This window comes from Strix uralensis, chromosome 3 (genome assembly GCF_047716275.1).
Source record: "Strix uralensis isolate ZFMK-TIS-50842 chromosome 3, bStrUra1, whole genome shotgun sequence".
Taxonomy (NCBI): domain Eukaryota; kingdom Metazoa; phylum Chordata; class Aves; order Strigiformes; family Strigidae; genus Strix; species Strix uralensis.
Genome location: NC_133974.1, coordinates 73,614,286 through 73,626,580, shown reverse-complemented (window position 1 = coordinate 73,626,580; position 12,295 = coordinate 73,614,286). Strand labels below are relative to the sequence as shown.

General features: G+C 42.5%; 1 protein-coding gene across 3 annotated transcripts in view; it reads left to right on the top strand.

Moving 5' to 3' along the window:
- Positions 1-883: 883 nt before the first annotated feature.
- Positions 884-12,295, top strand: part of TAB2 (TGF-beta activated kinase 1 (MAP3K7) binding protein 2) — a 68,881-nt gene continuing 57,469 nt past the window's right edge. For 2 of the 3 annotated variants that reach the window (XM_074862895.1, XM_074862896.1), the window contains exon 1: positions 885-1,265. The gene's annotated coding sequence lies outside the window, so the exon portion shown is untranslated. Of the gene's footprint in view, positions 1,266-12,295 lie in introns of all 3 variants that reach the window. The other variant, XM_074862897.1, reaches the window with a different exon arrangement.

The following is a 12,295-nucleotide window of genomic DNA, read 5'->3' as shown; positions in this document are numbered from 1 at the left end:
TGGCCCGCAGACTGGGTGGGGGATCCCTTCCGCGGGTCTTGGCAGCTGCCGACCTGAGCGGAGAAGACGGTTTCAGGGACCAGCGTACGACCCTGGCTCGCCTGTTGGCATTTTGGAGAGAACTAGGCCGAACTAGACCTCAGCAGGATGATGGAAATCACATACTCTGTATAAAGCATGAAGAAATTTAGAGAGCGCACCAGCATTTGTGACAGAAAGTGTCAGGCAATTCCCTCTCAGAGCAACTGTTTCAGATATAGGGGTGGCTTTCTTAATGAATCCTGCTTTTCCTAAGTTTCTTTTTCCCCTTGCAGATGCCACCCTTTGTGGCGGCTGCCCTTCCTCCCTCCGCTCTCCTAAACCCCGCTTCTTTTCCCGCCGGCCTCCCCTTTCCCCGGCGGGCGGCCCACCTACCCACCCCCTGCCGCCGCCGCCTCCCTCCCCTGGCGCCGGGCCCGGCGGAGCGGTGGCCACGGACAGCAGCCGGTGGGGCGAGGGAGGGGAAGGGGCTGAAGGGGCGAGGCGGGGCGGGGCGGGGCGGGGCGCGGGTGTCCGAGGGTCGCCGGGCCCGGCCGCGGCTCCCCGGCGGCCTCGCAGCCCGGGGGGAGCGGGGGGGGAGGGTCCGCCGGCGCCCCGGCGGCAGCCGTTACCCCCGCGCGCCCCGCGCGCGTGCGGCGGGGTGGGCGGGGCGGGGCGGGGAGGCGCTGGCGCCCTCCGCGCGCACGGCGCGCGGCGCAGCAGCCCCGCCCCCCGCCACGCCACGCCCCGCCCCGGGGAGACCCCGCCCCCCCGGCGCCCATTGGCGCGCGCCGCATCCCGTTAGCGCTCGGGGCCCGGTCTCGCGATGCTGGGCCGCCGCCGCCATATTGTGACACTATTTTGATTTGGAGCGCAGCGAGCGGGGGGAGGGGGGGGCCGGGAGCGACGCGCAGCCGGAGCGGTTCCAGCTGAGGACGGGAGCGGCGCCGCAGGCACCCACCCACCCACTTACCCCCCCGCTTACCCCCGGCCTCCCCGCTTCTCCCGCCCGCGGCGGCAGCACGGCCCCCCCCTTTCCCTGCCTCCTCCTCCTCCTCCCCCCCCGGAGCGGAACGGCGGCGGCGGGAGGCTGCGGAGCGGGTCGGGTCGGCGGGGTCCCCCCTGCCGGGCGGAGGCGGCGGCGGCGCTGGTGGCGGCGGTAGTGGCGGCGGCTGCTGCCGTGGTGGGGGAGGCGGAGGAGGAGGAGGAGGCGGAGGAGGAGGAGAAGCAGCAGCAGCAGCAGCGGGGTAAGGCTGACCCCGCCGAGGCGGGCCTGGTGGCAGCTCCCCGGGCTGGTTTCCTGGCGGGGCTGGTCCCATCCCCCGGGGGCTGCAGGGAGAGGCGCGGGGGACTGGCCCGGCCCGGCCCGCAGGCCTGAGAGGGGCAGGGGGCCCACGGCGCCCCCTGAGCCTCTGTCCTCCCCGTCGGGCGCTGCGAGGGCAGGGGAGGCCTGTGCGCGGGGCGGGAGCAGCCCCCGGCACCCCGCTCATCCCGGCGTGGTGGGGCGGGGTGGGGAGCGGAGGGAGGGCAGGGACGGGAAGCCGCCGCGCAGCGGGGCGTCCGGCGAGAGATGGAAACTTATTTTCCTTCGCGAGTCGCCGGAGCTTCCCCCGCGCGGGGAGGGATCCGGCGGGCCCTCGTGTCAGGGGGCGAGGGGCGGCGGCCCCGGCCTGCCCGCGGCGGGGGGCTGCGGCGGCCCGGGGGGAGCGGCAGCGGCCTGCCAGCGGGCTCGCCTTGTGGCGGGGGGCTGGCCTGGCGCCTAGCAGGTGACAGGTGTGAGGCCGCTGGGCGAGGCTCCGCCATTTGAGGATGAAGAACAGCGCGTCAGAGGTGCGATTTTTTGGTGCCCGGTGTCTTTGCGGGGGCTGGCTGGGCTCCGTTCCATATATAGTATATTTAGGACGTTAGTTTCCATTCTTCAAGTCAGCTTAATTATTGAGTAAAAATTCTTGAAATGGTTCTGATAAGAGGGATTTTGAAGGGAGGAGATGCATACGGTTTCTTCTTTTCTTCTTCTCTTGTTCTGTTTTGTCTCTGAGAGACCTGGGAACACTACACAGAGGTGTGTAGTACCTTGTCTCATTCATTGAAAGGCTTGTATTGAAAGTCTGATTTTAAAAAGCTCAGTCCTGTTAGATCAAGCAAGACCTTAAGAGCAGGGACCTTGTGTTCTTTGTACTTTACCTGCTAGCTCAGCAGAGCCTGGTTTGTGCCCGAGACCTGTACGTGTTTCTGTATTAATGATAGTAAGTACATACTTAAAGCAATTCTGAAGGAATACTTCTTAGCAAGGTTTCAGGTGTGGCTGTCTAGTCATCATAAGTTTAGGGTATTTGATACAGACTGAATAAAGCTGTTTCTGAAGTTGAACTGTAGAAGGCTGAAAATGATGTTGCATATAATTTTCAGTACTCTGAGTTATGAAGATGTTTTAAAGCCATATGTCTTTCTCTTAGACTGTTCAAATTGTTTTGTATCATAACTTTAGCCACCAAAATGGTACTGCACATGCACTGCAATAAGGAGGGCTAGTGACTCTATAGCAGTAGCACTGTGTTCATGATTGGCCACGATTTGCTGAAATTGGGAATAATTTTCAGCATTCAACTAATGATTTACTAGATAACCAGGCATTTGCATTCCATATATGCATTTCAATTATTTGTTCTTTATCTGTATTACTGTAATTGGGTTTTGTCAAACCTCAGAATTCTGGTATCTGCTTTTGGCACGAGGGAAGTTCCACTGACAAATTAGGAGACGTGTGTCATCAGCTTCATTAAGTTCTGCCCTTCAATTTAAATGGAAGTTTTAGTCACTTGTGGCTGTTATCCATATGTTAAAGTTACAAATACTCACCTGTATGTAGTACCTTGGCTTGCACTGCAGCTGAGCTGACTCTCAATTTCTTTTAAAACCTGAGAAGATCTTGATGGTTTTTCTTATGTTGTTTCACAGGAGAAAGGTGAAGGGGGGAAGAAGGCTGTTGGAGGAGATAATCAGTTTGGGTCATCCTAATTTTGTTTCCGAGAGATGTTTGATAAAGTATCATCCCTATCATTATGTGTAGGGGCAGTGCCATCTTCTTGCTATGCTGTGCTACCCTTGCTTACACCAGCTTTCAAAGACTTGATGAAATGTAAATCATTTTGCTTCCCAACATCAAGAGAAGTCAAAGGGTTCTTTTCTCTTCCTTTTTAAATTTGCTGATACAAAAATAGAATTCTTGAAAATGGGCATTGTTCCTATGACAGTGTCCTGGTAGAAACTTCTCTTTTCCAGCAGTGACAGGATGGAAGAAGATAGTGGTTTTTCTCACCATGGCATTGCTTTGAAGGCTGAGGTCCTCTGTTGTTGTTTTGTAATGGTCTTTGGCTTTACAGATAACTGGTATGCTTTTCAAACCTTGTAGAATTAAACCTGTCATCTGTTGAAGACATTATTCTCAGCAAACTTTTTTTTTTTCCTAGGGAGCTTAAAGAGCTTTTAGCAAACTATTTATGAGAGTGTCTTTGAAACGTAAAACTAGATTGCTCTTCATCCTATTGCAAGTGCCTCCTCCTTATCATGATCTCCATGGTTGGAAACACTGGAAGAAATAAGTTGGTCAGATGTGACCTCAGGTTTATGAAATGATTGTAAATTTAGGACTGAGGGATCAGGCTGATCTTTTCTGAACTGATGCAAGCGGAATGCTGAACGATGTTGCTGTTGGTGCTTTTACAGGAAATAGAACAAAAATTCCAGTGATTCAGAACTGGATTTTTTTAAAGCTATACTCAAAACTCAAATATTTAAATGATTGAAATGGAAGTTAACTTTTTTCCCCACTAACGTATACAGTGATTCAAGTTGGGTTTTTTCTCTTTAATTGCATAGTAGGTTATCTCAACTGGAAAAGTATACACTTTCTATTTCAAACAGGAGAAATGCTGGTGGATGTTCTAAACTATCTTGAACACTGCTTAGCAAACTGATTTAAATACAGCTGAGAACAAGAAAGCTGTCATAGTCACAATTGGATAATTTTTTTATAAACTCTTAATTGTAGTCAGAGGTTTCAGTGTAATAGTTGTTTCAGGTTCACCCTCTCTTGAGAATGCTTACCAAAAAATCACTGATGTAATATTAATGGTTTTCCTGACAAAACTTTCTGTAGACCTTTATCCTAATTACAGTAAAATTAGGAACTTATTTTATTGAACTGATCGGCAAGCTCCAACTCTCCCGCAAGAAGGTATTCCAAACAGTACACAGATGTTTACTGAGTTCTGTCTAGCTTTGCGTTATGCTGCCTTTGGATTTTGGTGTTCTGTAATCGGTAGTAATCAAGCTCTAGTGAAACCAAGTGAAATAGTTTGACATAATTAAAGTTGAAAGATGTGTGTTTTCTGTATATGGTATCCTGATATTCTTGGAACATGTCTGTTGTTGAATAAGGGCCATCACTCAGGATGTTCTTGTTGCTGTAGGTGCAGTTAAGGTGTAGTTAAATAGTTAATAATTTTAGAAAGTGTTAGGTTTTTTGATGGCAAGAAGTTACGCATAGCTTATGATAATGTGTTAAATAAACTTTAAGTTAGTGTCTGGCCACAGAATTTTACAAAAAGATTCTTTTGTTTAAAATATGCATTATATTCTTAGAAAAATGCTATGTGTAATCAATTTCTGTAGCAATATGGAAAATTTATAGCTCTTTCCTATTCTGAGCACAGATGAAGATCAAATTTCACTCTTTAATGATGAGTGCTTAAAACTCATTCAGGTTCTGGTTGTACTATGAGCAGAATTTAATTTTTCCATTATTTAAAAATTGGTGTTTCAGAATGGATGCAAAACTTGTGCTCCCTTTTAGTATTTAGAAAAGCATTAACTTAGGAACACACAGTAGTAGAAACACCCATACATTTCTGTAGGTTGCATATGTCAGTTTTTTAAAAATAAGAACCAAACAAACAAAACTGCACCTATTAGTCATGATATTGTTAGGCTTGCTAGAATTTACCAAAACCAGGACAAAGCCACTATGTATGCTCACTAGTTTGATTTTCTTAAGTTAGATAAACACTCAAATACTAAGTATCTAAAGCTTGTTCCAGAATTAATCAAGTCTGGTGCTATGTGCATGCTGGCGGGTTGGACTGCTGGAGCTGCCAGTAGAGAAGGCAGAGTTCCACCTGCTTTTCCCCTCATCGAAGGCATGAATTCAAGTTTTTTTTCTACAAAGCTGCCAGTTTTCACAAAATTTGTAGAAGCCTTTTTTATCTTTGAGACTTCAAAATGCACGTGAAAAAATGGTCAGAACATGCAAATACTTATTAAAGGACAAATAGAATGTGTAAATGCAATTTCTTCAAGCAACATTAGTTAATTAGACATGCTAGAAAAGAAATTTTTTTAATTTGGGAGTTTAGAATCAACTGTTTTCACATGGATAAGATGTTGAGATGAACCTATTCTGTGTGGTTTTTTTAAAGAAATAGAGTTGCTGATGATTTTTATATATTTGTGTAGTGTATAACCATCTTTAATTCACCTTTCTAAAGACAAATCTTGAGCAGTCATGTTTTCTGTAATCCTGTATCTCAATAAATTTTGAGTCATCAGCTAACTTCAGCAAGGAAATTAGCCAAGGGGCAAGCTCTCAAAGATTTTTACATTTTAATAATGTTTAACGAGCTTTGTTAAAATTGATGGCTTCATTGAGTAAGATCATCTCTTTAGGGGGAAGTTTTGCATGAATTTAGCAGATACCTGTATTTAGCCTGCCAGTTGGCCAGCAAACAGTTGTCTGTGGGGTAAGAACAAGATATGAAGTGCAGTACTCTTTTTTTTCAGTCAGTAGTTAAAGGACATGAGAGGTTAAGTATCTTGTGGCTAGTGCTTGGAAGAGAGGGGTAAGATAATAGGCATCTGGGATAGAGGTGGAATGTGACTACTTGGAATATGGGGGCATGGCTGAGACAATGCAAATCTATGGGAAATGGGACTTTGTTACTTCTGCTATTTATGGGACAGTGCCTTTAAGAGGAAGGTTAGAAGCAGCTGACAGTTTTGGTTTACTAAACAATTATGTTAGAATAGGTTCTTAAGAAGATGAAAGGTGAGGTATGTAGGTAGCTGAGCAGACTGCTGGGCTGCTAAGATTGTGTTGTAACAGCGGCACGCTTTTGACTACAGCGATAGAAACTCTGAGGGTGAGGTGGCTGTTAGATGTTTGGTGATATTGTTGCTTCCACGCATACGGAGCCTCTTCTGCTGTGCCTGCATTTGTGTTTGTATGGCTCTGATTCGACACGATTGCCCGAACACCTAGACTGACTTTTCAGAGCATGTAGCAGCACGGGGCAAGAATGTGTATGAGTAAGGGAGGAGTTACTTAAGTTGCATAAGAAATACATGCTGTTCTCAAAATACATTATCCAAAGCATTATTTTATTGTTATGTCGTATATAGTTATAGTTTCTTTAGATAATGTGATTTAGATGTTTGTCTCATGCTAACAGTATAATTCAGTCATGCCTTTGTGGGCTGTCTCATCCAGTGGTATATTTAATGTCCTCCCAGGTCTAATAGATTTATCTGTGAAGATGAGCCATGGTAGTATCAAATTGTTTTAATAAGCCTAAAGTCAATTCCCTTTTCTTACAGATTTATTATAGACTAAAGATTTTTATGGAGTTTGTTGAATCTTGAAATAAGTACTTATCTGGTATACCTCTATTTTGTAGATAATGCTAAGTAGAAATGGATAAGAAATCACTGGCAGATATGAAAGACTCATAATGGCAAGCTTTTAATTTGCTGAAGCATATCTTTATTGTTCAAGAAGATGCTTTGTTGTTATCAGGTATTTTCATGGGTGACTTGTAGAAAGATCAAGCATAAATATGTTCAGGGAGTGATTCTTAGGAAATTTCTTAGAGGCTGTCAAAGTTAGGGCTGTAGAACGCATTTTTCAAAGGAAATTGCATTGAATGTGTGTAAAAAAAAAAAAAAAAAAAAAAGAATCTCAGCTGTTGATCCATATGTTTATCAATATGTTCTCAGAATGTCTTTTTCAGCAGGGTAAACTAACTGAATACACAAAGTTTCGGAATCTAACCACCCTGTGAGCACTAGTACTTGTTACTGATCCAGTGCCTCAGAAGCTATGACTAATATGTACATCCAGATAAATCATCCGTTTTCCTGAAGCTGGTTGGGGGGGGATCAATTTCTATTTTGTACTGAAGGGTAGAAATGCAGCAAAGTCTTTTCCCGTGTAAGTCCTAAGTCTGATTTCCCCAGGTGGAAAAAATTATGAACTGGTTTCACCTACGGAGAAAAAAAAAAGTGCACACTTAAAAAAGAAAAAGGTTGTACAGTGTGGCATGTAATTGTATCCTTTGTCAATTCATGTTGTGTTTAAACCCTTAAGAAAAGTCTCCACCTCCTGTGTCCATGCTGTGGTACATACCTCTTTTTACAGTACTCTCTGGTCTTTTTACAGCATATTTTTTTCTGTTTATTTTTTCTTGACTCTTTAAAAATCTGTCCCATGCAGAATTTATCTCCTCCAACCACTGTTTTACTGACATCCTATCGTATTTGTAGGTGAGCTAGAAAAGAGGAGATCTGTTCATTCATATCCTTTTTTCACTCTTACTTTCCCTTGCCTAGCCAATATATGATCTATACTTTACAACCGAAATGTTAGTGCCCTCTTGTTTATAGTTCTCTTTGGCATTCTTTTTTGTTCTAATCTCTCTTCTTGGAAACTTTTTTTTCTTCTTAAGAGACCAGTTCAGCACTTGTAATTTCTTTCTCATTCTGTTTTCTCTTCAGAGTATCAGTTGCTAAGTTTGCCCCTGCTCCAGTTAGACTTTCCTGAGAGAGTGTCATGAGTTCTGTACTTGGATTTCGTTCAATTCATTCAACTGGTTCAAACTGCTACTTTCCATTTGTTGGACAAACATTTGTTTTTTGGAAGGGAATGGTAGGTTATCTTTCTTAGAGAGCGTTCTTTAATCTAACAGGTTTAAGCCTGGGAACAGGGAATCCCCAGGGGCTCAGCAAAAGTATGCTTAAAAAGGCATTTTAGGTTGATAAGTACAAAGCAGTATGTTTCACACTGGCTTGTGAAGCTGCTTATGTTAAAATTTTGGTGTCTTGTTCCCTTTTTTTAAATATTGGTTTTGTCTTTGGTAAATGGGAATAAGATTTTTTGTGTGTGTCTCAAACTGTGTATTTCAAACTGTCTTGCTGGAATAATTGCCAATACCAGATTATTGTATCTTATTTATGCTTTGGTATTGGCTACAGAGTTTGACTTGGATTAGGCTGTTTTGTGCAAGGCACTGTATAAATATTTATTAAATAAGTTAGTCCCAGAAGACTTTGCAAGTCCTATGAATAATTAAGTTTGTTTACCAAGATGCATATATTGGATTAGACAAAGACATTTAGCAAAGTATTTGTGTTATCTTTCATCTATTATTCCTGTTAGTTCTTCAGTCATTTTAAACTCTGCCAGTCTTAAAAAATTAATTAAAACTGTCTTTAATAGCTGTAATTCATTTAGCTGTTTTGACACATGACTTTTAAGATTTGTCTGATTCATAAAAGAATTATGAAATTACTTGAGTTAGTCCCTCACCAGCTTGTATTCATTGGTAGTTGCTTAGGGTAGAGCTAGGTGTATCAAAGCTGGGAATTCTGTTGAAGGTTGTGACAGTGGATCACAACTATGATGCTTACACTCAGGACTTCAGTCAGAATGAGAACTTTTTTTGTAAAATGAGTTGAATGCAAGGAGAAATTTGACCACTGGGAAATTTTTAAGCAACTTTGTTGCATATGTGAGTTAAGACTTAGCACGAATGTATGTGTAAAAGGGGTCGCTAAAGAATGAGTTCTTGCTTCTCTAGGAGAAGAACATTTTGATCTTCCTTTTCCAGGCCTGAAGTGCAATGCTTTTTGGATTCTTCTTCCACAGTATCTGGTGAAGAATAAAATAAATTGTAAGCAGCAGGAGAGAACTGTCATTTGGACTGTGGAAATTTCTGTTCTCTCCAGTGTCTTGTTTCTAGCAGGTGATGTGTTAAGCAGTCAGGTTTAGCAAAAATACCCATTATTTGTTTCTTTTTTCCCCTGCATGGGGTTGAAAACCCCTGTGGTTTCCAGACTGAAAGGAAAATATCAGTTCTCCCAGTAGTGCTTTCATAAGCATACTGCAGAGTGAAAAAAAATTGATATTGTAATCTCTTATCTTCAGTCTTCTTGTCAAAACTGTGGATGGTACCAACATGGCTGCATCATTTTGGATGCATGAAATAATGTCATCCTTCCATAATGTAGCTGTATGCATGCAGAGGTTGCTAGGGTAGCTGCAGTTACACATGCAAAATGGTGTTATTTTTCTGGAAGAGCTCCAGTCTTGATTTGGGTGAGTAGTTTTAGTTTATTGATACAAAACGTGCCTTTGCTGCCGTGAATGGAATGCTTTAACTCTTTTGTCAGTATTTCTATGTAAATTAAAAACTCCTGGAGTAATATAACAAAAAGCAAAAATGGAAGAATGCAAGCATTTGTGAGCATTGGGGGCCAGTCTGATAGTTTGCTGTGACTGAACAGGGAAGATTTCTTTCATTGACACAAGCAGCTGGTCTCTGGTACTTGTCTCATCTGTCTGTGAGCCAGGTCAGTCTCTGTACTGGGGGTTAGAAAACTAACCAGAAAAAGTTGATTGTTATTTAACTGTCTCAGGTGATCTCATGGAGTGAGACTAACCCTTCCATGCTGAGGAGCTGTTAGACCAGTTCAGTAGTTTCCTATAACTTCACACTGAGGGGGATGTTTTGCACTGCAGCAGTGACAGTGAATGGATTTGCCATCCTTGCCCCTTAGTTCACTGATGTGGCTTATAGTATGATCCCACAAGTACATTTTTCTGCAATGCTGAGGTATGGCAAAGAAGTAGAATAAGAGAGAAGAATTTATTAAGCTGGTATTGTTGATGAAGAAAGCCTCTCATGAAACTGTAGACCTGAGAGTGGTGCTATGATAGACAAGCAGGAAGACCAGTTCAAGAATTTGTCTCTGCCCACTGTGGCACTGCAGCTGTTTCTAGGGTCACCAGCTGAATTGCCAAAATGATGCAAATTAAAAGCTAGCCCTTGAAAAAGTAGGACAGGAACTAGTTGAACTGACTTTACCACAGGACCCACATATGTGGTGTAAAATCTTCACCAGTGGCCTACCTGGGTGGAAGATGGTAACAGTAATCTTTCTGCTGTTATCTGGAGATAATCAAGGAGTCTTAAATGCTTCTAACAGGCATGTTTTAATTAGTGAGCTTTAAGTGATGGTGCCTGTAAGAATCCTAGCAGTCTTCTCTTTGTCAGTAAGAATGTCTAGGTTTTTCTTGGGCGTTTAGTCTTTAAATATTGCAGTCCGGTTTTGCAATGTAGTAGGAAATTCAGGACCCATTGAAACTGGTGAAAGTGGCTAATAGATAAACATAACTGCAATGAGGTGTGTAAACTATGGAAAGAAAGATAGAGAGAACCATTTAGAAAAAGTGCAGCATTGGTTGACACTTGAGGAAAGATGCAGTTAAAATGGGATAGCAAAACATGTTTTCTAAAGATATTCTCATTTCACCTGTGTACTACAGGGGAGTATTATTTGAGCTGGCCTAGAGTTAGTCTTTCATAACCTTTAATGGTTATGAGAGGAAACTGGTGAATCTATTAAATTACAATCTGCTATTCAGCCATATTAGTGAATATAAAGCTTCATTTAAAGATGAGTAAATTAAAATTAGTGTGTAGGTGTTCTCTTTCTTTAAATTGCAGATTTTGGGTAGACTTCAGCAGCTACTGTTATGTTCCAGTCTGGCCTGTGTGTTCAGGTTGTAGGCTGGCAGATACTAACAACTTTTTCAAGCTAAAGCTTAATATAAATGTCTATCTGTGTATAAAATGCTGTATAAAACACAAGTGTTTCAGCCTTATCTAAGTGCTGAATTTTGACATTACTTCTTTCACGTTTTTTTGGTTGTGTTGTTATATTGGTTTTGCTTAATTGTGAAATTTCTTGTGAATTTTAGTTTCAATTCCTTGTGGCAGAGTATCTTAAAGTCAAAGTACCACCTAATGGTGTTAGCAGAGTTGATGGAGCTACAGGCTTCCTTCCTGTTGAAACTGGCCAAAAGAACAGGCCAAACTGTAGCTTGTGTTTCTTCAGTGTAGAGCCAATGGCAACTCTCTGGAATGTTTTTTCCACTCCCCATCAATGAGAGGGGAAATTCTTGCCAACGCAAATGAGATCTTGAGACCTGCAACTTGCCTCAACATAATACAGTTCATACTGGAAAAAATACTTTAGCTAGAAGAACATCCAGAGTTATACTAGTATGGGACATTGTTAATTAAAAACTAGTTATTTTCTGGTTTGAGGTTTTTAGGAGTCTTGGAGCAAAATAGTATTTCACCTTTGTCTGTGTGACTTCAAGCTGCTGCCTGTTTGTGATAAGGGCAAGTCATCACCTTGCACTGTCAATGAATGTTGCAGAAATGCCTACAGTGACTTCTCAGACTGTCAAAATTCACCAATTCCGAAAGCACTTTTCTCATTTCATGTTTTGCTATTTCAGTACAGCTTCTCTGGCTCTTGTAGCTTTGTTTTCTGATGTACATATATTGGCTAGGATTTTAAATTGATTTAGGAGAAGCCTAGCAGTGCAGCTTTACCTTCTGAACTTAATGATTTATTGTCACTACTTTGGCATCTTTACTGAACTTATTGTGAGAATGGAACTATATGTAATTGGAAGGAATAGTACTTACTTTGCTATTCATTTGTGGGGAAAAAAATTGTGCTTTTATCACAAAGTTAAAGCACAAGTGTTTTTTCATGCCTTTGTTCTTTCCAGCTCCTGTGAAAGGTCCACATCTGCATTTTTAAATTATGCCTGCTTGTAACCTGTGGCTTAGTATTTTTGCAGGACAAGCATTAGAAAATTGGAATGGGTGAAAAATTGAATCCTTCTGAAATATGAAGCTAAGTTATAATAGTTATGAATCCTTTGCCACTTTATCAGCATAACAGTGTTCATCTTAACTTTCCAAAGTCAGTCTACTTCTATTAACAGACCTCTTATCTTTGTTGCAAATGCAGAAAATGTATTAGTACATCTAAGTTGTGAAGAGCTATCCAGACTAGCAGAGTTACTTTTCCTCTGTGGAGTTGTTTGATAGTTGATGGGATCTCAGCTCTTACTTCAGTTTGCTGA